The 25,295-nt window shown below is 36.9% G+C and overlaps 1 pseudogene across 1 annotated transcript; it reads left to right on the top strand.

Moving 5' to 3' along the window:
* The first annotated feature begins 664 nt into the window (after positions 1 to 664).
* On the top strand, positions 665 to 976 carry LOC101625391 (annotated as a pseudogene). The gene has a single exon (XR_001145227.1). The product of XR_001145227.1 is annotated as a U6 snRNA-associated Sm-like protein LSm3 pseudogene (transcript).
* The last annotated feature ends 24,319 nt before the right edge of the window (positions 977 to 25,295 follow it).

Raw genomic sequence — 25,295 nt, 5'->3', positions numbered from 1 at the left:
ACCACTGAAATTAACCATAATGATGTAATCCAAGGGGTCATCCATTATCACAACTCATGCCATTACTAATGCCACTCAAATGGTACACTTTTCATCTAATTGCCTGTCAATAAGCCATTTACCATGATAAATTCTTTAGCTAAGTTTAATTAATTACTGACTTATCTTGCTATGTACTTTGAACTCTTTTTAAACTAGGTTTTGCAAAGAGTATTTTTCTTTTACTTTTTTTGTTGTTTGGTTTATTGAGCTACATTGTCCTTAGGTTGTTTACATAAATTGGCTATTGTGCATAGTGATATAATGAACACAGGAGTGTATATATCCCTTCAAATTAGTATATTTGCATAGATACCTAGGAGTTGAGTTCCTGTAGATTGATTTTTAATAGTATGAGAAACATCCACACTGTTTTCCATAAGGGCGAAGCCAGTCTGCTAACTCCCAGAAAGTATACCATGGCTCCTTTTTTCTTCACAGCCTCACCAACATTTGCTATTTCTAAAGCTTTTGATGTGGACCATTCTTATCGGTAGGAGATTTAGCTCGTGTGATTTCTGATTTACTTTTATCTGATATGTGATGAGAATTATTTGAGGTATCTGTTAGCCATCCCATTGAATTTCTTAAAATACATTGCTATTTTGAAGGGCGCAGGGTTTGAAACATGGCGGATGACGTGGACCAGCAACAAACAACAAACACTGTAGAAGAGCCCCTGGATCTCATTAGGCTTAGCTCAGATGAGCGAATTAATGTGAAAATGAGAAATGACAGAGAGCTTCGAGGCAGGTTACATGCTTATGATCAACATTTAAATATGATATTGGGAGATGTGGAAGAAACTGTAACTGCTATAGAAATTGATGAGGAAACCTATGAAGAAATCTATAAATCAACAAAACGGAATATCCCGATGCTCTTTGTCTGGGGAGATGGTGTTGCTCTAGTTGTCCCTCCATTGAGAGTTGACTAAAACAAAGAATTTATCCCATGTGGAAAAAATAGGAAACTTTGTGTGATTGCTCTTTAAATGTAGAAGATACTCAAGAGAAGCCTGTGTAAATTTTGATATTAAGAAATGACCAACATTCTTCCACTCCTGAAATGAGTTGATTTGCAGATAACTCACGAATTCTTAAGCTAAATGGCATTTTTATTTTCCCCAGCCCTTCCAATAAATGTGGTCAACAGACCTAGAACACCTTTTCAGGAGCCAATATGCTCCAGTTATTCTCCCCACCCCCCCAACACTTTGTTGTTGTTTTTTCTTTAAATTAAAATTGTTTCCTTTTTTATTTTTTAAAAAATACATTGCTATTTTCATTTCATTAAAGATTGTTTCACATACTGACCTCTAATAAAATTGTTTTTCTTGGCAGTATTTATTTATGTAGCATAATTTAAATGAAGAAAATTTTGAAGAGGTCAACATTAGTGAGTATGGGAATTATTTTCAGGTGGTCATCCACTTAACCCTGCTTGTCATTGCTATTTTTTTATGAGATGACAATAAGAAAAGAAAAGGAGAAGGAAGAAAAAGAACCATTCAGGAATTTTTATCTGAGCTTTATCTGATTTAATACTGTTCAGGGTCACTATTTAAGGAAGGTAACATAATCCCTCTTATAAACTTGAGGAAATGGCTTAGGACCTTAAGCAGATTGATTGTACAGGGGCAATATGAAAAGTCAATGTCAATAATTTGAGGTTTTCCACCTCACTTAGTCATCTAGTAATTGTAATGGAGGTCAAACCAGGTTTATGTGACTCCAGAGTGCTATGGAGAAACAAAAAAGGAATAGACAAAACCAAAACAAATCTTAGAAACCTGACTGTAGAATTAAAATTATAGGAATATGAGGGGAAGGAGGGAGCAGAATGGGAGAGGGCTCAATGAACTATGATGAGAGACTATGGTGACTTGTTGATAAGTGTGGCAACATACATTTAAAGGGGTGTGAACTTATACCTCTTAATTATAAGCAGTGTTGTATACAAACATTACTTCAACAACAACAAAAAAATTTTAAAAATACTATGCTATGCTAAAGGGCCATAGGGGGCTGCTTAGAAAATAGTCATTTAAATAATTCTGTAACATCCCATATTTTAGCAAATGTTTAACTTAAAATACTCCATCATCGTATAGAAATTTGATCAAATCAGCCAGTACTACCTTCATATCATTTCCCTGCATACCCAGAATGCATCCCCATTCTGAAAACTACCATTAACTGTCTAAAACGAAAAAAATTATTTACTAAATACAACTTTTAGAGGGTACTGTCAAAGTCTCTAGTGCTTTAGCTGAAACCATAAAGCTGACAGATATGTGTGATGAACAGTCTCCTAGAACTATTTGTCACTGATAACAGAGGCTTCCATAATAAATGTCTGGAAAGCACTTTTCCATTTAAAAGTATTACATAAGCACCAACAAACCATAATGCAGAACTATGCCAGACTTAATAGGATAGCTCTTATGAATTATATAAGCAAAAGAGGATCAAGCATAATCAGTCACGTTTTTTGATATTCTTCACAAGCGTCAAATGGACTAAGAAGCTGTTAGATATTTTGAAGAGTTTCAAAACACACCCCCTTGGAGGCTCCTTTGGATAAAACTCCTGGGCTCTAGGGAAGCAAGTTCTGTAAGAGATGAAATGAGACAATGCTCTTGGCATAGATTTTACTGACTAGAAAAATGCTTTCACAGTATATAAGGCAGCTACAACTTGAGATAGAAAGTCAAGACACATCATTTGACAGAGATTTAAATTATTCTCGAAAATATTTCATATCTATTAAGCACTTGGATTCTTTGTAAGATCCTAGGAGACCAAAGACAAATTTTCAAGTTCTCTATAGACAGCAATGGAAAATACAGGGGGTGGGGTGGGGGGTAAGGGCAAAAAGAGTCCTTTCTCTTTTTATGAGGCTTCACCATAGAGCAAAACAAAACCAGACAGCTAATCAGATGAGACATTCATTTCACAGCCTTGTGGCTTTCAAATAGATAAAGGAAGGCATTCAGCTCACTGCATTTGAAGGTAAAATATAAAACCAATCACTCTACATAACACTCTCCACAAACATTTATTCATCGGAGGACTATTAAACACTTATCAAATGCCAAACTCCACGTTAATTCATGGGATATATCAAAAAACATGGCCCTCCCTGGTGGCGCAGCGGTTAAAGCACAGCACTGAGAATTTAAAGCCGCTTCCACATGAGTTCGATTCCCGCCTGTCCCGGAGGTGTCCACATGGTGTGGCAGACCTCTCCTGACCCACCCGCTGCTCCCCTCAGCAGTATACTTAGTCGATCTGCCTGTTCTGCTCCCCACTCTGTCTCTGGTGAAGCCTCTCACCGCCCCTGAGCCTCTTGCCTGTACCCCAGTTCTGTATACACACAAATAAATAAATCTTTAAAAAAAAAAAAAGTGCATGTAAATACTCTGTATCCTGTTACCATCTCCCCTCTACAGAGAAGACTAAGGTTCAGAAGAGAATACTCTAGCTCAAAGCCATGTGGGGGTGAAATTCAGGGCTGACACCTGCTGTTCACCAGTCACATGCCCACTAAGTAAAACACATGTGGTTCACATGTCTCCTGTGGCTGAATTCCAGGCCACAAGGAAAACTTTACTTCTCAGACACTGAAGGAATTCTACATGAAAGGAGAGACAATGTACAAAGCTGACTCTCATGTAAATGAATATATTCAAATTATCTATCCTGTAAATTAAGTTGTTCCCAGTTTTCACTACTCAGCTCTTCCATAAAAACAAGCAACACATCTGAATTCTTGTTTATCATGTTTAACATTTATAATCTATTTCCATCCACAAAGAGCACTACTTCCCCACCAGACCCCAACACAGATTCAACCATCAAGGGCCAGACATATGTTCCTCTGGAAAGCCATGCAGTGATAAGTTATGACCAGGCTTTATTTATTTCAGGGAAATGGCATTGCCCAGATTAACACAAAGGCTGTAGGCTAATGCAAACACTTTTGCTACTTTGCTGTAAAGTGAAAAGTGACCCACTAAAGCTCCAAAGTCCACTGAGGCATAGTATTTGTTACATGTGTATTGCATCCCTAAAGAAAGAATCTCAGGATTTTCCCTATTTGTTTTACTTCTCCATGGGTCATTATTCCAGCTGTGGTTCTCAGTACCATGAAACCAGACTGATGAGATGGGAACTGGTCATTCTGCTATTTTCTAGAGTTTTGAGTTATGCATCACATCTGGGGCTAATCACTCCACACATGTCTAAGCTGCTTATGAAGCTGCCAATTTTATCAGTTCTGTGATCATCAATGTTTTCAGATTTGCCAATAAAACCATGTTTCCTCATCACATTTAGAAGCCAAGTGATGATTTTGGAATATGGCTTCATAAAACTGTGGTGTTTGCCTCTCTTTTCAATGCTGTGGATATTCTTGAGAGTAACAGCCAGGCCATTCCTGTGCATCATGATGGTAGATGGGAGCATCGCAGAAACATCTCCCTCACAGTAGTTAAGAGTGATTTGAGAATGGTGCTTTGTCATTCCTATGACCAATGTGTGGGTTGGGTGGGATTCTGACTTCAGCCTTCCTTTTGAACCTTTATTCTGGGTGCTCAAATTTCAGATAGTCATCTGTCCTGACACCTGATTTTTACTTAGTCACCTGCTGGAACTATGGTTTGACTTCAAATTTCTGTTCCCTAATTGTGATCAGTCTCTTCTATGGTAGCTCTGCTCCTGCTCTTCTTTGTACAACCTGAAATGGATCTCCCTCCTCAGTTGCCCACACTTTCTGATTGCTCTGTATGTATTAAGTGTGTATTTGAGGGCTTACTCTGAGCCAGAACTAAATTCTCTTCAGTTCCAATTAGGTTTATTCATTCCCATGTATGATTATTTAGTTCCTGCTGAGAACTTTCTTATGAAGCTCATTGCTTATCTTGTAGAAATATTTATGTTACAAAGCTTTAGTGATGGTAAAACTTGAAATGCTGCAAAAATTCTCTTTTGGTTAAGTGCATAAATGATGCCATTATTTTGTATTATAATGTACATACAGACACATGAAAAAAATGTGTATTGCAGATATAAATATATTTCTTGAATTCACATAAGCCTAAGATTTTTCTTGAACATGATAAAGACTCAAAGAAACATTTGGCACAAATTTTCTAACGTAGAAATATCAATACAACTAAGGCTGTGTGCTAGGTGAAGCATGATGATCATCTACATGTCTTATTACTCAGATACAAGTAGTCACAATATCTGAAATGGCCACCATTTAGGGACTTCCTCTCAGAAAGTCATAGCTCTGACTCCTAGCTAAAAAGCCAATATTCTTGGAAACAGGAGGTTTGTTATCAGCTCTCAATTCCTTTGAAGAGATGTATTCATCAGATAAGTTGCTATCACTTTAAGAAATAGAAAGTTGGACCTCAAGGAAAGGCAGAATAAAAAAACCAAGGAGATTTTCAGGTAGAAAGTCAGGAAAATATTTTACAGAATGGACTTCAGCATTTTGGTGGGTAGGGCAGGAGTTACTACATGTGACAAGGTGGGTGAAATAAACTTTTGTGTTTGGAGGGAGGGACCAAAACCTGTGGGCTTCTTTAGGAAAAGTATTGTCAGGTTAAGCTATTAAACGCCACAGCCAGGTAGCTTAGACAAAAGAAATCTAGTTCCTCACAGTTTTGGGGAACTGGCAAAATCAAAAATGCCAGCAAGATTGGCTTCTGGTGAGGACTCTTCCTGAATACTACATGCTGCCTGAGAAAGCTCATAGCTCTAGACCTACTCTCTTGTGAATCTCTGAGGCAGGCTTGTTAGTCTAGTAATATATCCAAAGCAAAAATGATCCATCTGTCTTTCTTGTGTAACTGTCTGAAGTGCTAGATATTTGTATATAGAAATCATGCGATGAGGGCTGAGTCCATTTAACATACCACTGGCTCATATAACCATTGGGGAAGTTACGTTACACATTCCATGTTGGTTTTCCTTAAGTTTTTTGGATTCTTTGTCAATGATGCAGTTTGGTGTTCTCATTAAATGGAAATTTCTCTTGACATATGGACACAATTTTATTGCCTTTGATCTATTTATTTTTTGAAGAGATCTATTTAAGGGTGTCATTGGAGCTCTTACAGAGATGAGGAATTTGCAGCAAAATTAAAGAACTAACCACTCAAATTACTAAAAGCTCTTCAGGACTGTTTAAAACAATTCCAGCTAATGGAAGAGGGTGGGGCTTCCTTATTCCTTGATGGGTTGATGAATGCCTAAAGAATAAAGCTTCTATTAGCACAATTCCAATAGACCAGTCACATACACAGATGACTGATATTCTTTAAAAAGATAAATTTTCCATCCTTTCACCTTTTTTAATAATAATAAAAAAAAAGAGTAAATAAGGTATAAGCCAGAGGTGCAGGGGATAAGATTCACCAGAGACAGAAATGGGGAGGAGAAAAGGTGGATCTATGGAATACACTGCTGAGGGTAACAGTGGACAAAAGAGCAGAGGTCTTCTGCCCCATGGGGTCAGGTCCCTAGCCAAGGATCAAACTCACTCATGCTGCAGTAGCTGGCATTAGCTTGATATTGCTGAGACTGTGCTTTTTTGGACTTTTATATTAGCCCTGGAAGGAGTGGTGTTTATTTTGGTTTTAGCTTGGCATTACATACTTAGTGCTTTGTTAACTGCTCTAAAAGTGATCTGGCCACAGTAATGACATTAAGGGCTTAGAAAGGAGGCAGTAGAACCCACAGTCCACCAAGACGCTTCTTAAAGGAAATTTGGGTGGCACGTCAGCAAATTACAGCAATATATGTCTGTAAAATGTCATTTCTTGGGCCCTCCCTCATGACGCAGAGGGTTAAAGCACATACTAAGAAGCTAAAGCCACTTCAGCATAAGTTCTACCCCTGCCCTGGGAAGTGACACACAGTGTGGCAGACCTCTCCTGACCAGCCCATTGTTCCCCTCAGCAGTGTACTTTGTGGATCTGCCTGTTCTGCTCCCTGCTCTTTCTCGGTGAAGCTTCTCACCTCCCTTGCACTGCTGGCCTGTACCCCAGTTCTGTGTGCATAAATAAATCTTTTAAAAAAAATGCCATTTCTGCAGATGGCATATGAAAAAATGTTCAACATCACTCGTAATAAGGGAGATGCAAATTAAAACCACAATGAGATATCACCTCACCCCAGTGAGAATGGCACATCTTCAAACAACTAGTAACAACAAATGTTGGCGAGGATGTGGAGAAAATGGAACTCTCCTGCACTACTGGTGGGAATGCAAACTAATACAACCACTATGGAAAACTGTTTGGAGGTTCCTCAAACTGCTTAACAGGGAGCTTCCCTACAACCCAGCAATCCCACTCCTAGGTATCTACCCAAAAGACACAAAAACACTGATTGAAAAAGATACCTGCAACCCCCATGTTTATTGCTGCTTTATTTACAATTGGAAAAACATGGAAGCAGCCCAAATGCCCAAAAGTAGATGACTGGATTAGAAAGATGTGGTACATATATACAATGGAATATTACTCAGCAACCAAAAAAGAGAAACACATGTCTTTTGCAGCAACTTGGATGGAGCTGGAAAAGATCATGCTGAGTGAGATAAGCCAGAAAGAAAAAGAAAAATACCGGATGGTTTCACTCATAGCAGGAGTATAATGGAGCAGGCGAGAAAATAACAAAAATAATGAACAACCATATACCAGAGACATTCTGTGGGGGTGGAGTGGGGAATGGGATCAAAAACAGGGGCAGGGGGAGGGAAATGCATGGGACTATGGTGGTGGCACATGGGTGACTTGGTGATGGGTAACCCGCGGGGATTACAATTGAGGTGGAAAAAAAAATGTACAAAATGATGTAAAAATAAACTTATAAAATTTAAAAAATGCCATTTCTTAAAAAGTAAACTAAATTTAAAAATTAATTTTCATTGTGAAAATGTCATATGTATATTCCTAAATTAGGGGAAGTTAGTTTGCTAAGCCATCTCACCCAGGAAGAGCACAATCATCAAGGAGAACAGTTTGGCTTCTGTGAAAGAAACCATGACATCACCCTCTTTCCAAGAGCTTTGCTGTCCAGTACAAATATGGTTAGAGCCACATAATTAAACTTTCTAACAACCATATTGAGACAAGTACAGAAAAACAGATTAATTGAAAGTTTTTCAACAAGTAATTGATAAAAAGATGAATGGAATTTTACTTTGTAATAAATCTTTAAAAATTGTGTATAGTTTACATTCATTTACAGTAACTACTTTTCTAGAGAAAATAAAAGAATTAAAAAAAATCTTGAGTCAAATGAACATAAAGACAAAGCTATCAGTAATCACAGGATAAACAAAAGCATTGCTAAGAGTGAAGTATATAGCAATACAGGCTACATGTGACTAATGCTCCATATTGTACAATACAGGCCAGACTGTTTTTGGTAGGTTTATGGGTCTGGCCAAAGAGAACAGGGGTTTGGAAGAGACCCCGGGTTTTCATTATGCGGCTAACCAGCTGTGTTTGCCTGCCACAGTGGATAAAGGGGGCAACTAAGCCTGATTAAAGAAAAGGAGCTACTCTTCCTCGATTGTCTTCTAGTCATTTGGACCAGACTGCAGAGGTGATTACAATAGGCTATTCTATTAGATGCTCTGTGATTTTTCATGTTTTCATGTTTATTCTCTTTAAAAAAGGACAAGTTCCACTGTTCTCTATTGGGACTGTGTGATAACTATCCCAATGGGTCAAACAGTGCTCTCTAAGCACTCAATATTTCAGCATGGTGGGGACATTCAGTGACCTGTAGTGAGGTGATCTCATGTAAGTGACAACTTCTGCGAACTTCCCTATCTGTAAAATAGGAAAATAAATCTCATGAGGTTTGAAATGAGATTGCATATTAAACAGTCCAAGTCCAAGGGCATGAGAAAAATTTAATCACAGCAATTTTCTAAAAGCAGAGCCTACTACAAGAGAATGCCAAAGAATGGCCCTAAATATGAGGCAAGTCACTTCATTTGTGACTCCATTTGTTAAAATGCTTGAAAAAAACATCAAGTTGAGAGACATGCTTGAGTTTGGGAGCTTTGGAAGATTATCAGTTAATCAAGAACACAGGCTTTAAGGGTTCAAAAGAACAGAATTTCAGGTCTTCCTTTCTATTTCATGGTATTGATCTCTTCACCCATATAAGGAATAATGAAAATTCTACCTTGGAGCTATTAAGGGAAAGATAAGATTTTAGATTTGCTAAGCAGTGCACAGTAATAGTTATTTATATTAGACACAAAAGTGGAATCCAGAGGAAATCTTCAAAGATTGTTTTCTTAAATGCCAAGATTACATAAATAAGTATGACAGGAGTCGTGTTTGTTTGGTTTACTCTTTTATTTTTGGTCATATCACAATGCTGCTGAAGTTTGCTTTCCTGAACTTACAATAACAATACTTCAGGGTAGCTTGGACTCCTTATAACTCCAATAAGGTAGAGGTAGCTGTACCTTAGTTTGATACAAGTAGCTGACTTGTTCACTCTCTCTCTGAGACATACCATATTAACTTCATTTAACATTCCTTAAATGTCCCACTGATTCTTCTTTATTCTCATTCTCTCACTCAGTCCATTGTCCATATCCCCTACCACCACTATCATTAGTTGTGAAAACACAAAATATCTCCAGATTATTTCAAATGTCCAAAGGGGTGAGAAGGGGGCAGAGGGGAGGTATAGGGAACAAAATTATCCTTGATTAAGAATGACTACTCGAGAGCACAGCAAACTGCAGGCATATGAATCATGCTGAATAAAGTCATGAATGAGAGAGACCTGGGGATTATGTGAAAGCTTGACAATCCTGATACTCATTTCCTTAGTCTCATTATCTGGATCTTCTAAATTAACTCTCTAGTTGATCATCTCTAGTAAATTTCAGCTTGTGTTCCATAGAATCATCTATGATTCCAAAATAATCTGGAAAATAGTTACTGCACAATGGAAAGAGACACTTGAGTTTCATGCCATCAGGGTACAGAGTACTTAAGTAAGACATCTTTAGAAAAAACTGTACGTATATAATAAACTAAAAATCATTTAACAAGAACTCCTGAGTGGCTAGTAAAAACAAGAAGCCTCCACCCAACATGGAAGGAATTACAGTTATCAGCAGTTTGGAGAACTTGAAAAGAAATAAGTGAAGCATTGTCAATATGCCTTATCAGATTTGATTCACATAGCCTCAAACCTAAGGAGTTTCATCCAATTTTCAATGCAGCTTAGCAGAAGCCAAACCACACTACTGAAACATTGAACTTCAGAAGTAAATTGAAACCTAGAGAAGTTTTGCCAGCTCAAGCCAGAGCAACACTAAAAAAGATGGCCAGATATGTAAGAAAGATAGCATGGAAATGGGGTTTTCAGCATTTTTGCATTTGCTGGCAATGGTTCCTGATCTTTCCAAGTCTTCACTCACACATTTAACCCCTTGAAAACTTAGGATTCTAGAGTGCCATTCATATATTGTGTTATTTTGAATAAATACTGTGGCAAATCTTTCAATTATCTTAAAGGTGATAGACTAGAATTTGGAGTTATAATTTTTCCCTAAAAAATTTAGTTGCACTATTACAATCTGTTTCTCATTATAATTGTGCTATTCAAATCATGCATGCATAGTCCATAAAATCTCAGAAAGAGCTACAAATAAGAGTGGATAAAACATAATAGAGCTCCATATTCCCAAATTGTTCATAGAAGTCAGCAATATATGACTCCTACTTGTCTCCAACTAGATTAGGTTCTATATAATTGTTCTGATAGAAAGTCTTCCTATCCTATATGAAGGGTACAAGAGACAGATATTCCAAAAATGGACCCCCAACCAGGTACATAAATGAATATTCAAATTCATAGACTAGGGAGAAAATTTGGGGCAAACTCTTTTTATGAGACCATAAACATGCATACAAGAGAGTCATGACAGTGTCACCACCACAATTTCCATTAGGAAAAAAAATATTTGAGAGATGTAACCAACCATTTCAGCATATTGTCTTCCATGTAGTTTACTGTTAAGTCAATTGAGAAACAGATCTCACTGTGTATGTGCATGATCTCCTAGTTTAATGAACCTACAGCATAAAGGAGAAAATAATGTTCATGACAATTACCTTGTAAATAAGGGTACTATAATAATATACACAGTAAAATAGATGTTAGATTTTGATGGGAGTTTAGAAGGAAAGTGAGATTTAATACCTACAGGGAGAGTCAAAGAGGCTCCATAGAAAAGGTAACATTTGATCTGGAACTTCAAGATCTAGCTCAAATGCATTCCTAAAGGAAAATTTCATAATATCTGTTGGCAAAGTACTTCCCAGACAGACTTTTTCCAAATGTCCAAATTTGTCTTCCCAGTAAAGGAAATCTCTGAGGGCTAGACCATGCCATTATGTTATTTCTGTTACCCACAATCGATACATTTAAGAACATAATTTCCAACAAGTAGGTTTAGAAGCAAACATGGCTGCCCTACATCTCTAATACTCCCTAAAATCGATCTCACTTTTCTCTCTGACTCACTTGACATCAGGTGGGATGAAATTTCAGAATAACTAGTTGCTCTCCCATTTTTTTCTCTAGAAAAGTTACCTGTTAGCACTTGCCTGCCTTCACTGAGGACACCAAGGAATGAGTGAGAAATTCTGACTAATTCAGGAATTCAATTTATAGACAATTTCAGTTTCATGCAAAGTTACTTCTTCCAAACAACTTTTGTTATAGAGAAAAATCATCCTTCCTATTTAATCTAGAAAGTAATCAACTGCACAACCAGGAATTTGTGTCTGCTTTGTTCAAATTTTGTATCCCAGCTCTAGAACAGTACCTGGACCATATGTAATAGGTGATTATTAAACATTTAACCTTTTGCTGAATTACTATGGTTGAAAACTTTGTAAAAAGGAAGGGTACTGTTTACAGATCCCTGTCAGTTTCTCAAACTACTTCAACTGGATACTTAATAAATGTATACTAAGTGACTGAATGAATGATCCTTTCATCTATCACAATTTTTATGTTTGTAAAAGTCTGTCTTTCATTTTTATTGAAAAAGATGTATGGATTAAAACATGCACTTTTCCTATATTTTAATACTATAGCTTGATTTAGCTGAAAAGAATGTTGAAATTTGCCTATCCCTTTAATTTACATAGCAACAAGGGCTCAGTGCTAAGCCTAATTAGCACCCTGGCCTACCTGCAGTCTTTGATCTGAGGAATAGGTGTAACCAGAGATACTTGTTCTCCTGTTCAGAAAGTCAAATGTATTCTCAAGAGCTACCAAAGTAAAAGTTTCCCAAAGAAAAATATTTTTTTTTTTAACTAAAAGGCATCTTAGCTCTAGTAAAGATTCTAATCTATGGGTTTCCATTTTGACCTAAACTAAAAAAGAGACAGAACAGGTACTTCTCGAACTCTACTTTCAACAAGTAATGCTGTTAAATAACCTTGTTATCTTGTTGCTTTTGTATTATTTATGATTTAAGAAAAAGTGACAAAACTGGAGACAGAAGAAAAATTACTTTTTCTTCTTTGGTGATAAATCATGAAGTAATTCGGTAAGTTAAGACAAAATTAAGTATCCCAAAATGAATGTATCATCAATACAAAACCTTAAGATAATTACTTCTTGTTTTAAAGGTTTTTATATTTAGTATAATTTAAGATCAGTCTGAATTTAGATCATTTTATGTTTAGGCCGATTTAAGATATCCATGTAGAAAGAAATTTCATTGGTCATACCTAAAGTCTTGATAAAATTTCCAAGGATCTTCAATATATACATATGCAGCAGCAAATTTAATCTATCTAAGTATACAAGATCAGTTTTCTCCATATAAGATTTCAGCAAGAAATGTTTTTTGGCTCAAAGTGCCAGGATATTCCCATTTGGTTTCTGTTTTCCTATGATAAAGCATTTTATTTTGTTTTCTCAATATGTTGAGAGCCAAATTTGGTAGTCAAATATTTTTACCACATTTATAGGATAGTTAAATTGTAGAAAGAAGATACAAGGAAAGCCAAAATAAATGAAAAGGGAAAAGCATAGAGTTGATTATATGGACTTATTAGAGGGGAAAAAAGCAATCATCAGAGTTGAGAAGTGAGCACAGAGCAACAAATAAAACAAAATAAGAAACAGTTAATAAAGATGTATACAAAGAGAAACAGGACAAAAAATATATTGTCCTACCTGGGCATTTGTGCACAGCCAATTTTGTTTTATTATCAATAAAGCAGTGTCCAGTTCTAAACAAAAGCAACTAAGATGGCATCTTCCTGCCACTGAGGATGCAGACCTCCTCTCCCAAACAGTAGGCCACATGTCCAACATGGCATCTTCCTGCCTCTGCTGACCTGGAGCATGCAGCAGACACTAGGCCAGGCTCCAACTCATGAAGACAACAAAAGTTGCAACAGGAGACACTCCCAGAGCTGCAGGATGCCCCAGGGCAGCACCAGATTAAGTGATACTCAAGACAGCAGTCCATCTGCTGAACAACAACAAGCAGCCCGCCTCATGAAGCTCAGCAAGGCTCCCAGCTCTGGTGTCTTCACCTTCTCTGCCAGGTTTTAACAGCAGTGAAAGCAGAACCATTTCAGTTGCCTGGTTATTTGCAAAGTCTGTATCTCTTCTCTCTGCTCTTGGCTGAAGGAGGCCTCCACCTCCAGAGGCCCACACAGCCTTCTGTTAAATCGGAAAGGTGGGGGGCCAAAATCTGCTCACCTGAAGGGCTGAAGATCTGAACACACTCCTGCAACTCATATATATATATATTTTTTTTTTAATTCCATTTCTTTTTAAGATTTCATTTATTTATGCATACAGAAATGGGGTACAAGCCAGAAGTGTAGGAGCAGTGAGAGGATTCACCAGAAAGAGAGTGGGGAACAGAATAGGCAGATTGACAAATTACACTGTTGAGGGGAGTAGCAGGCTAGACAGGCGAGGTCTGCTGTGCCATGTGGATGACCTCCACATGGGGCTCGAACTTGCACTGAAGTGGCCATGGCTTGGCTTATTAGCTTCCAAGTGCAGGGCTCCAACAAGTTGTGCCACCAGGGAGACACAGTCTCATATTTCTCTTCAGTCACACCACCCCCAAAATGAAACACATTTTAGCATTTTCCCTGGGGCTACCTATCCTCCCAGCAAACCCCTCCAGGGGGCACCACCTGTAACATTTTTGCCTTCAACCACAGGTTACATATCTACTTTTACTAACAGACTATGGAAATAATATTTTGACAGTTTCCAGTTCCAGGCCATAACAGGCTAGCAATTTCATTACCTATCTTTTAGAAAACTTACTCTTAAATGTAATGAGAAAAATCAAATATCCTAAGAAAGAGGCCCAAGTGGAAAGGAAATAAGACCCAACAGTTGACCTAGGAGCAAACACTCAGTACCAACTTGTTAGCCATGTGATATACCATCTTAGAAGCAGATTTAGTCTTCAAACTGTCCTAGCTGATATCATGTGAAAAAGAACAGTCATCTGCCAAACCTTGTCCAAATTATAAATTTGTAAGCAAAACTGAAAATGCTATTATAAGCCAGTTTTTGGTTAGTGATAATTAACTCCAACAGTCCTCTACAAAGTAAGTACATTTCATGTTGACAAATAATCTCTGAATGTAGATAAAGTTTGAAAGGGATGGTGGGTGTGGGTTTTTTATAACCTAGATCAAAGATCCTCTCTTCTCTAGCTCACACACACACACACACACACACACACACGCACGCGCGCTTTAAAGTTCTGTCCTCATACCCCATCAATCTCTTATTATGATATTGTGAAAGACAAAGCTAAAAACCTTCAACCAGAACTTGCTGTACTTGGCCACATGTGACTCACTGACTCATGTGGCACTTTGAAACTGCAAATATTTGAAACAATGATTAAGCCAGAGGCTCATAGGTACTGGTCAATTTGTTCCCTAGATGCCTGTTTGCCATTGTATGTGTAGACTCAGAAAAGTTATTGACAGGTGTTCCTTCAAAGGTGTCAATTTGACCACTATTTAGATTCTAAATATCTATTCAAACAAATTTATAAGAGCAACTAACTACCTGGACATTTGTGCACAGCCGAATGTTTCATTATCAATTTGAAAAATGTCAAGTGTCAAACTAATATGGTGAATTCATTCAATAGCTTATTTGGCTTCTACATGTAGAAACACTTGCCTCTTTGCCCAGGTCACATTCCCTCTACTGTTCTGTCACCTCTACTTCTGTCTCCTACATTGGCTTATTCAAGCCTGAAAAGAACAAACCAGGCCTCAATGTCTTTGAATGTCCAGTTCTTAACAGCTTGTGGCATATTGTAAGTGTTCAATATGAGTTTACAAGTGAACTATATTTAGTAAAATAAATAGCATGCATATTTAAAAATAGACTAAAGTTGTCCCCAGATGAGCAACCAAACCCTGAAGGAAAAAAAAAAATAGGAAAGTAGGCCCTCCCTGGTGGCGCAGCGGGTTAAAGCACAGCACTGAGAATCTAAAGCTGCTTCCACATGAGTTCGATTCCCGCCTGCCCCAGAGGTGACCACATGGCGTGGCAGACCTCTCCTGACCGGCCGCCCGCTGCTCCCCTCAGCAGTGTACTTCGTCGATCTGCCTGTTCTGTTCCCCACTCTGTCTCTGGTGAAGCCTCTCACCGCCCCTGAGCCTCTGGCCTGTACCCCAGTTCTGTATGCACAAATAAATAAACCTTTAAAAAAAATAGGAAAGTAGTTTTGTCAAGAACTTTTAAACAGAATTTTTACACACACAAGCATGAATTCTATCCCTGTTTCAATGTCTTTGAGTTCTATTTTGATATTCAGTTTTATGACTACAACCAAAGTACAATGTTTATTCTAGGTAATAGTTTTGTTTTGTTTTTTAAATCAGGGCCACTACATTACAACCTGAAACAGAAGATGATGTGACATGTGAAATGGTGAGACAAGGAATCTATACTTAATGGCTTCTTGACTTGGTTTAGACTTTCACGTCTCACAGGTGTTTATTGGCCCAAAGTGTAGTACACTAAAATTTTAGAACATTTTCAGTTAAAGAAAATTTTATTTCTAAAAAATTCTTTTAAATCAGAAGTCTGAAATTTTCAAAGATAATTTCAATAAAGGGGGAAATAAAAATAATTTATTGCTACTTTTTTATGGTCCTTTCAATAAAATAATGTAAATTTAACAGATTTCCCGTTATCCCTATAAATAATTTAAAAATTTTTTTTACAGTTTAAATATTACTTTCTGGGTTTTGTCTTTGTATTAACCCAGTTAGAATTGATAAATATTTTCTCACGCTTTCAATGTACAAACTTTATGCATAGGTTTGTCTTAGATATGTCTTACAAGCATTGAGTCATCTGGATTTAAATCCAATTTCACAGTCTTTTAAAGGATGTGTTTAATATATTTGCATTTATCATGATTACTGACATATTTATAGTCATTTTTCAAGCTTGTCTTGCCGTTTAGCATTTTCCATTCTCTTTGACTTCTTTTTCCTTAACATTTAGTTAAATAAAGATTTCTGTGGTCCATTTTTTTTTCTCCTGAAATAGATTGTAACTTGATTTTCAGTGTTACTTTCAACTGTTAAAACAGACTTTTGACAGAGATTGGCTATTCATGAGATCCATTCCTCTTTACTGCTGGGCACACTGTTAAATAGTATTTCCCAGACTACCCTGAAGTTGGACAACTATGGCTATCTGAGCTGTAGCCAAGGCAATGAAATGACTGCAGAAGTGAGGAATGCCACCCCTAAACCTGGCTCATTAAACTTCCATCCCCTCCCCAACAGTTCACCCGCTTACCAGGAATATTTCAGTGCTGGAGTTGGGGTTGATTTGAATGCCTTTTGATGAACATAATGCATTTATCAGTCTGTGTAGCTAAATAACTTGCCACAGAAACATTACTACCACCTACCTGCCACTAGCTGAAATATAGTTCATGAAATTATGTCAAGCCACAGCTAAAATTACTTTACTACTTCACTATAAATTACAATTTTAAAAAAATTGTACTCATGGGCCCTCCCTGGTGGTGAAGCAGGTTAAACCACAGCACTAAGAAGCTAAAGGTACTTCAGCATGAGTTCGATCCCCACCCCAGAGGTGATCCAAATGGTGCTGCACATGTCTCCTAGACCACCCGCTGCTCCCCTCAGCAGTGTACTTAGTTGGTCGGCCTGTTATGCTCCCCACTCTATCTCTGGTGAATCCTGTCACCGCCCCTGCACCTCTGGCCTGTATCCCAGTTCTATGCATAAATAAATCTTAAAAAAAAAATTGTACTCATATTATCATTGACCCACTTAAATAAGAGCTTAACATGATAGGACAACCCATGGGAGTCCTCTTTCATCATTAGACCTTTTCACATGGCCATTATTTGTATTCATTCACATATTTTTAGCAAATTATTTTCACTATTCTTGTATCTATATCCTTTTGAGTTCCTTTTACTCATAAGTTATAAATAGTTCCTTCTATAAGTCTTTATGGGTAATAAATTTTCTTATGTTGTCTTCATTCTGTGAAATAGCTAGCAACATAGGCTGACAGTTATTTTCTCTCAGATATTAGTTTGTTATCAACTGGTAATCTGTTTATGCTTATGAGAAACTTACTGCTAGTCTAAATGTTGCTCCTTTGTAAGTAGATTGTCACTATCATTCTTAAGGGTTTTCTTGTGTGTAGTTGATGCTCCAGTTTTATCACACTATCTCCACATGAGGATTTATTACTATTAGCCTACTTAGTACTCAGAGAACACTTTCAGTGTAATATTCATGTGTTTCTTCAAACCTTAAAAATTCTCAGCTATTATTTAATTCTTTTCCACAATTCACTTATATATTATTTTGAAACTCCTATTAGAGGTATATTGAGGCAACTCACTCTAATGTCATTTTCTTCTAAACTGTCTTTTTAAATTGTTTTGTTTCTCTGGGCTGAATTTTAGTCCCTTTCTTTCCTCAATGTGTTAGTCTACCCCATTTATTCTCTGAATTGGCACCTATAGACTTTATATTCCACTTTATTCTAGCCCATGTAATTAAAAGCATTGATTTGACCTTGCTAACTCCCACTTTGTCCTTGACTAGGCAAGAACTATTTCTTGTAGGGCAAAGGAGGAATCCTTAGTTGTGATACTGTTTCCTTGGAATAAAGTGCCAGAGTTGAGAATCACTATGACTTCTGTATAACTATACAGCCAATATTCTATTGAATTTAACTTTTTGTAATTTACTAACAATAGTTAGTAAATACTAACAACAGTTCAGTGTTTTATGTGGGAATAGATCCACTTTGCTCTTAGCTTCCTTTACATTTCACATGTAACTACATACTCATCACACCACAAAGTCTGCTGTTATTGCTCCATTACTGGGAATTACTGCTCAGAAAGAGAACGTAGACAACGTTAGAGCCTTAGATTACTCAAAGCTTTAGAGATTTGATACTATAAAATCTACATTTGACAATATAAGAATATTTTTTAAATTTATCTTTTAACCTAATATTACCATTGGTACTTACATTGGTAAATCCATGTCATTCCAATTGAGGATTTTCTGATAAATTGTGTATGCATGTTGAAATCTATAAAGACTGGTATTTCCTAAGTTCTTATAAGTGCCTTAACTAGGAATTCTCTTCTTTATCCCAAACGATTCTATGAACAAGTTGAAAATCTTTGATAGTTATATATTATGAATAGATGCTATTAATTTCTTTAATTGTATATTTATTGAAAACGAATATATAAATGTTTAATGACAATTTTTATATAAATATCAAATTAAATGCTTAGGCATTTGGTAGTAAAAAAAAAACAGGTCAAGGCCCTCCCTGGTGGCGCAGCGGGTTAAAGCACTGCACTAAGAAACTGAAGCCACTTCTGATGAGTTCGATCCCCGCCTGCCCCGGAGGTGACCATATGGCGCGGCAGACCTCTCCTGACCCGCCCACTGCTCCCCTCAGCAGTGTACTTCGTCGATCTGCCTGTTCTGCTCCCCGCTTTGTTTCTGGCCTGTACGAATAAATAAATAAATCGAAAAAAAAAAAAAAAAAAAAACAGGCCAAAATTTTTTCTGGGTAATAAAAAATAAAAAAAGGAGAGAGGCAATACAATCGAGAAGAACCTTTTAAAGACATCTAAATGATAAGTAATTGAGACATATATTACACTAGCACTTAAGTACTTGTTCAGTGATATTGATAACTGTCAGTTCTCCTAACCTTCTATTTTTCTGCATATGAAAACATACCCAAGTAAGTTTAACCATAAAACAGACAGCAAAGGAAAAAGCTACTATTTCTTAAATGGGATTTAACAATGTAAGTATAAAGAAAAATGTAAAAGATAATAATATTCTGGTGCCCAAAAACATTTGTAAAGAAAGTTGCATACAATAGGAAAGTTCCCTTGATAAATTACCCAAGTTCTTGATGAAATAAATACAGAATTGCTTACCACAGAACAACAGAAAATAAAAGTACAGGGAATAAAATGGTTTTACTTATAGTTAGATTTTAATTGAAAACTTTAACAGATTGGCCAGTTTGTGCAAAGGGACAATTTAAAAATATTATGGGAGATGACTAAAAGTTTTTGCCTTAGCTCACTGAAACTTTTACAATGCAAGATCCAAAACTACTATTTTTCAAGCAAAATGTTTCTCCTGACCTTCATAAAGACCAGTTTCTCATGTCAGCAATTGCAATCATTAAGATGAATGGAAAAGTACATCAGCTACTTATCAAATCTTTGTACATAAAAACATTTTAATATAATTTTATGTTTTACTTGTTTTTTTACAGTTGTTTTATGATAGGGGCATATATATTTAACTCAGATAAAGAACATATAGAAATGCATTAAAGTTTGTTTTGGATGAATGTGTATATGTGTATGCATGGCTATGCATGTGTGTACCTAGAAAACTCCCTAAAAATTCTAACATTTATTAGAAAGTGAATCAAGTCACTGAAATGGCTGAGAACCATATCAACTTATTGCTGAGAGTCACCCTCTTAGCAATGTCATAGTGAATGACAATTTATAAGCTATTATGATGCTAACTCTAAAGGGGGGTGTTAAACTTCAGTATAAAACTCATAGTTTCTTTTGATCCACAAGAATACAGTATGATACAGTTGATACGATCCTCAATTCTAGAGTGTAGTAAAGGCTCTATGCACCCACACTTACAGTCCTCAAGAATGTGGGCAACTTATTTAACATCTCTAAGGTGCAATTACAACATTCTTAAGATACAGGTCTTTGCCACATCTTTAGATCAGATTGTAGTGAGTGTTAAATGAAGCATCACATTAAGCATTTAGTATTTACATGGTAGTCTCCTTTCTCTAAGCCAAATCAGTAAATTTTGTGTTACGTTGTCTACCATCATTAAGAAAAAAATTGCACATCAGCCCAACAGACAGTATAAAATCTGTAATTTACAAAAAGATAAAAAAATTGACAACTTTCAGATACAATCAATATATTTTGACCAACTTTTGCATTCCAAACATTGCCATACTTAATTTTGTATGATTTTTATTTATGAAGATGCATACACAATGAAATCTTTGTAACTTTATTCAAGTAGTAGGAGTAATTTCAACGAAGGAAGGCTAAGTAATATATCTAAGACCATCAAATAAATGATTCAACTGGAAGGAATTTTCACACCTTCAATTTTTATCATAGCTAATAATATGGTATATATATGTATATAATAAATTTTTCAAAATAGCAAAGTATAAATATCCATTCGCTCCTCCCCCACCCATTTCCATTTAGTATGATAATAGATTAACTATGAGATTATAAAGACTTTGTAGCCATGAAGGAAAAGGAGTGAGCACTATATTATGGATATAGTACATGGAAAGCTGAGATTGACTTCTAAACATGGCAAAATGTGACAACATAAACATGGCAGATCACCGCCTAGACTTCAGTGTCCTAATTTGTCTAATGTAGACATTGAACTAGTTATTTTCTCTTGTTATCCCCAGGTCTGACTGTAAGCCATTAGCTAGAATATTCAAAATGAGGAAAGTATCAATTAAATTTTAAACCAAAATACCATCACAGTGGCTTAGACCCCCTTACTCAGCTAAAAACAGTGAAAAATGTGGGATCTGAAGTCTGGAAATGAAGCATGGCAATGCACTGGAGCTAAAAATCAAGTTTGGTTTGTTCTCAGCTCATAAAGATGTCTCTTTTTCACTCAACCACAAAAGGTGAATATTCTCAATCATGTGCCCCACTTCACTAAGAGATGTCACACCTTTCCACATATCAAAAACTTCACAAAAATCAGACCACTGAGGGTAGTATCAAGCACTGCATTAGTTCTGACCTGCAACTAATATTATCTCCTCTGAAATGGCCTCTACTCAGGACTCACCCAACTGAAGCTTTCCTTTTCTCTGCCAACCAAAGGAGTGTTCTAAATAACCACCACCAGTTTTTTTTGTGCAAAGAATTTTGAATTTGGCTAACTTCAGCTATGTCATCATGCTTGTGTTAAGCAATAACTAAATAAATTCTGTGGCATCCATTTCCTGGAATAGCAAATTTCTATTCTGAAGTACATGAGGCCTTGATATTAGACCACTGAAGAAATTGCTCTACTGAAGAACCCAAAATTCAAATACTAAGTCATATTAGTTCTGTTGTTTTACCTGAAAATTGATGTTTTCATCAACCATACCTAAACACTTAAAAATTATAATTAGTTATGAAAATTTATTTCTATGCCTTCCTTCTCTTTTATAGTCTCTAAAGCTGCCATAATAAATATCATAAACTGGATGGCTTATAACAGCAAAAACTGGGCCCTCCCTGGTGGCACACTTCACCACCGGGTTAAAGCACTGCACTAAGAAGCTAAGGACACTTCCGCATGAGTTCAAACCCCACCTGTCCCAGAGGTGACCCACATGGCATGGCAGATCTCTCCTGACCTGCCTGCTGCTCCCCTCAGCAGTGTACTTCATCGATCTGCCTGTTCTGCTCCCCGCGCTGTGTGTGATGAATCCTCTCACCATCCCTGCACCTCTGGCCTATACCCCAGTTCTGTATCCATAAATAAATAAATCTTGAAAAAAAAAACAGCAAAAATTGATTCTCACAGTTCTGGAGGGTAGATATTTGAAATCAGTGTCAACTGGACAAGCCTCCTCTGAAGGCTCTAGGGGATCAGCTTTCCTTGCTCCTTCCAGCCTCTAACAATCCCAGGCCTCAGCTCATAGAAACCCAACTCTGGTCTCTACATCTGTCTTCACATCACTGCCCTGCCTGTATCCATATGTGCTTAAAATATCTTCTTATGAAGACACCAGTCATATTGGATTTGGGCCCATTTTAATTCAGCATGATTCATTTTAACCTGATTGAAACTGCACAGACCCCATTTCTAAATCAGGTTACATTCACAGGTACTAGGGAATAAGACTTCAACATGTCTTTTGGGGAAACATAACTCAATCCATAACACTAACCTTTTTTGCTATTTATATTGACAATGTAATTGTGACAGCATAAAAAATGCAGAGACAGGGAAGAAAGTCTTGTTAAGTAATTGGGCTTACAGAGACATCACCCACCCATACTGCTAATAGTATAGATAGTTGTTTTATTCTATGGGCTATTATATTCTATGGACTCCTAGAAGGCAGAGCCTGAAAAGATTAGACTGGCTGAACATATGGTGGTTAGGGAATCCTGATTCTCTACTTAGAAAAGTGGAGAGGTTTGGTCACTAATCTAGCCACATTGTACACATATAGTAAGTACACATACACACAATCATCCTAAGAGACACTGACCCTACACCATCTGGTTAGCTGGTAACAATTACGATCTTAATAATTGTAATCATTTACTGCATTCTTACTGTGTGGTATTCACTTGTTAAATCTTATGTTTTGTCCATTATTTCATTCAATCATCACAAGTGCTCTTCATCCTCAAATTGGATTTCAACCCATACTTCCCCTGCACAGAGACAGGAACAGAGTGCATTGCTAGCTTTTGCTTATTCCTCCCATACTTGGTACTGCAGTCATCTTTTGTCCCCACCTCCACCTCCCTATATAGCAGTGTGCTGTGAGTAGGAAAGAACCAAAAGTAATGAAGCAGGGTCCCTCCAGCCTTCAAGGCAATGATCTAGAAGTCCAATATAAACTAGCTGTTATCTTCCTCAGTTATTGTGGATTCAAATTTAAGAACTGAGGGCACCAAAGCAGATGTATTTAGTTCAAGAAACTAAGATAATTGAGATGATTAAATAATTTAAATGTTAAAGCTGCAGTGCCTGGAAACTATAAACAAAAATTAAGATTGTTTCAGGCTGAAGTTAATCCCAGTATTTCAGAATAACAGCTTTTTACTTTCAGCTAGTTTTCTAAGTTTACCAAATTTGTTATTCTTATACTTGCAAAACAACTACTGACCTCTAGCATTATGATTTCAAATGAAATGTGGTTTCAGAATCAACCACAAAGGCTAACATTTATTTTGTGATCCAGAGATGAGCAGCATGGATGGTTCCAGGGACCTACACTAGATGGTTTAGATAGTTTGCATAGAGCCCCCTCTCCAGAGTGACCAGTCAGCAGTTCAGTAGAGGTATCCTGTTTTGTTTTGTTTTTTTAAAGATTTATTTATTCATACAGAACTGGGGTACAGGCCAGAGATGCAGAGGGTGAGAGGATTCACCACGGGCAGAGTGGGGAGCAGAACAGACTGTCGAAGTACACTGCTGAAGGGAGCAGCAGGCCGGTCAGGAGAGGTCTGCCACGCCATGTGGATCTCCTCCGGGGCAGGTGGGGACCCAACTCATGCGGAAGGGGTTTAAGCTTCTTGGTGCAGTGCTTTAACCCGCTGCGCCACCAGGTATCCTGCCCGGTATCCTGCTTTCTTACTAGATGAAGCCAGAGAGTTAAGTGAATGACTCTTAAGGCCTTTATGTGTTGGAAAATGGAAAAATTCACTAACTGGAATCAGACGTGAAAGTGTCAACAAAACAAACCATTCATTCTTCTGTAGCATTATTGTATGAGCAATTATCAATTCAATTTCAAATACTTGCTTCTCCAATTCATAGTAATTCTATAATAAATCGCTTATTAGGTTGAGTTGAAAGATAATCCCATAGGTCCACCACTGGACTTAATTCTATCTTCACTACATGATAGCTCTTCAAATGCTTGACAACAGCTCTCATGCTTCCTTTGAGACTTCTCCTTTCATGTGTCTTCAATAAACATCTGAAAAGCATGGTTCCCAGTTCCTGCCTCAGAGACATTTTCTTTCAATATGCATCAGTCTCACCTTCTCTTATATTTGATATTGGGCACCACAATGTATATGCAATATGGCCAACGTGACCCTATTGAATTTTGTCTGTCTCCTCGAAGTCTTTTTATTTTCACTGTGGAATAGGAATAATTGAATAAGAGCAAAATGTTAGCTGTGTAAGTCTATTCCACATGAAACATTAAGCAGATAACACATATAGAGAATAGGAGAAATATTCTGTCATCATACCAAAAATGAAGTAATCGGTCATGGAAGCTGCTAACTTTCTACAGAAAAAATAAAGCCTCTATAAGAGATATCTGGCATTAAGTATGAGAAACAAAGTTAACATTCTATAATATTTTATCACAAAAATAGGCAAGGCACAAGTTATCTTGCAGATAGGAGAGTTCCATCAAGATATTAGGTTGCTAAGATTAACAAATGCTAAAGTTGGAACTCTAACCCAAACCTAGTAAACTAAGCTCTTTGCTTATGCTATTATACTGGAGTGCCTCTTAAGAGAAATCAATATTGATAAGTTGTTAAATGTATCAAGTTTTTCACCAGTCACCTCTCCTAGGCAATTAACAGGTGTCACAAACAATACAATCAGTCTGAACATTCATTTAGCCTAAGCTTATGAGACATTTAAGACTAGTAATCTTAGTTCTACACACTAGTTTCAGACAGGGGCCACCATGACTCATTGGACTGTTGATGTTTTAAATTTTAAATGAGTGATATCGTGTGTTTTAGAGATGGACTTGTTTAAAATTACTTTTATAGGGCCTCCCTGGTGTCTCAAGGGGTTATGTCTCAGCATTATGAAGCTATCTCCTATT

Source organism: Condylura cristata, unplaced genomic scaffold, assembly GCF_000260355.1.
Source record: "Condylura cristata isolate star-nosed mole 26May11 unplaced genomic scaffold, ConCri1.0 scaffold00008, whole genome shotgun sequence".
Lineage (NCBI taxonomy): Eukaryota > Metazoa > Chordata > Mammalia > Eulipotyphla > Talpidae > Condylura > Condylura cristata.
Note: the sequence above shows the minus strand (reverse complement) of the source record. Positions and strands in the feature narration are given on the sequence as shown.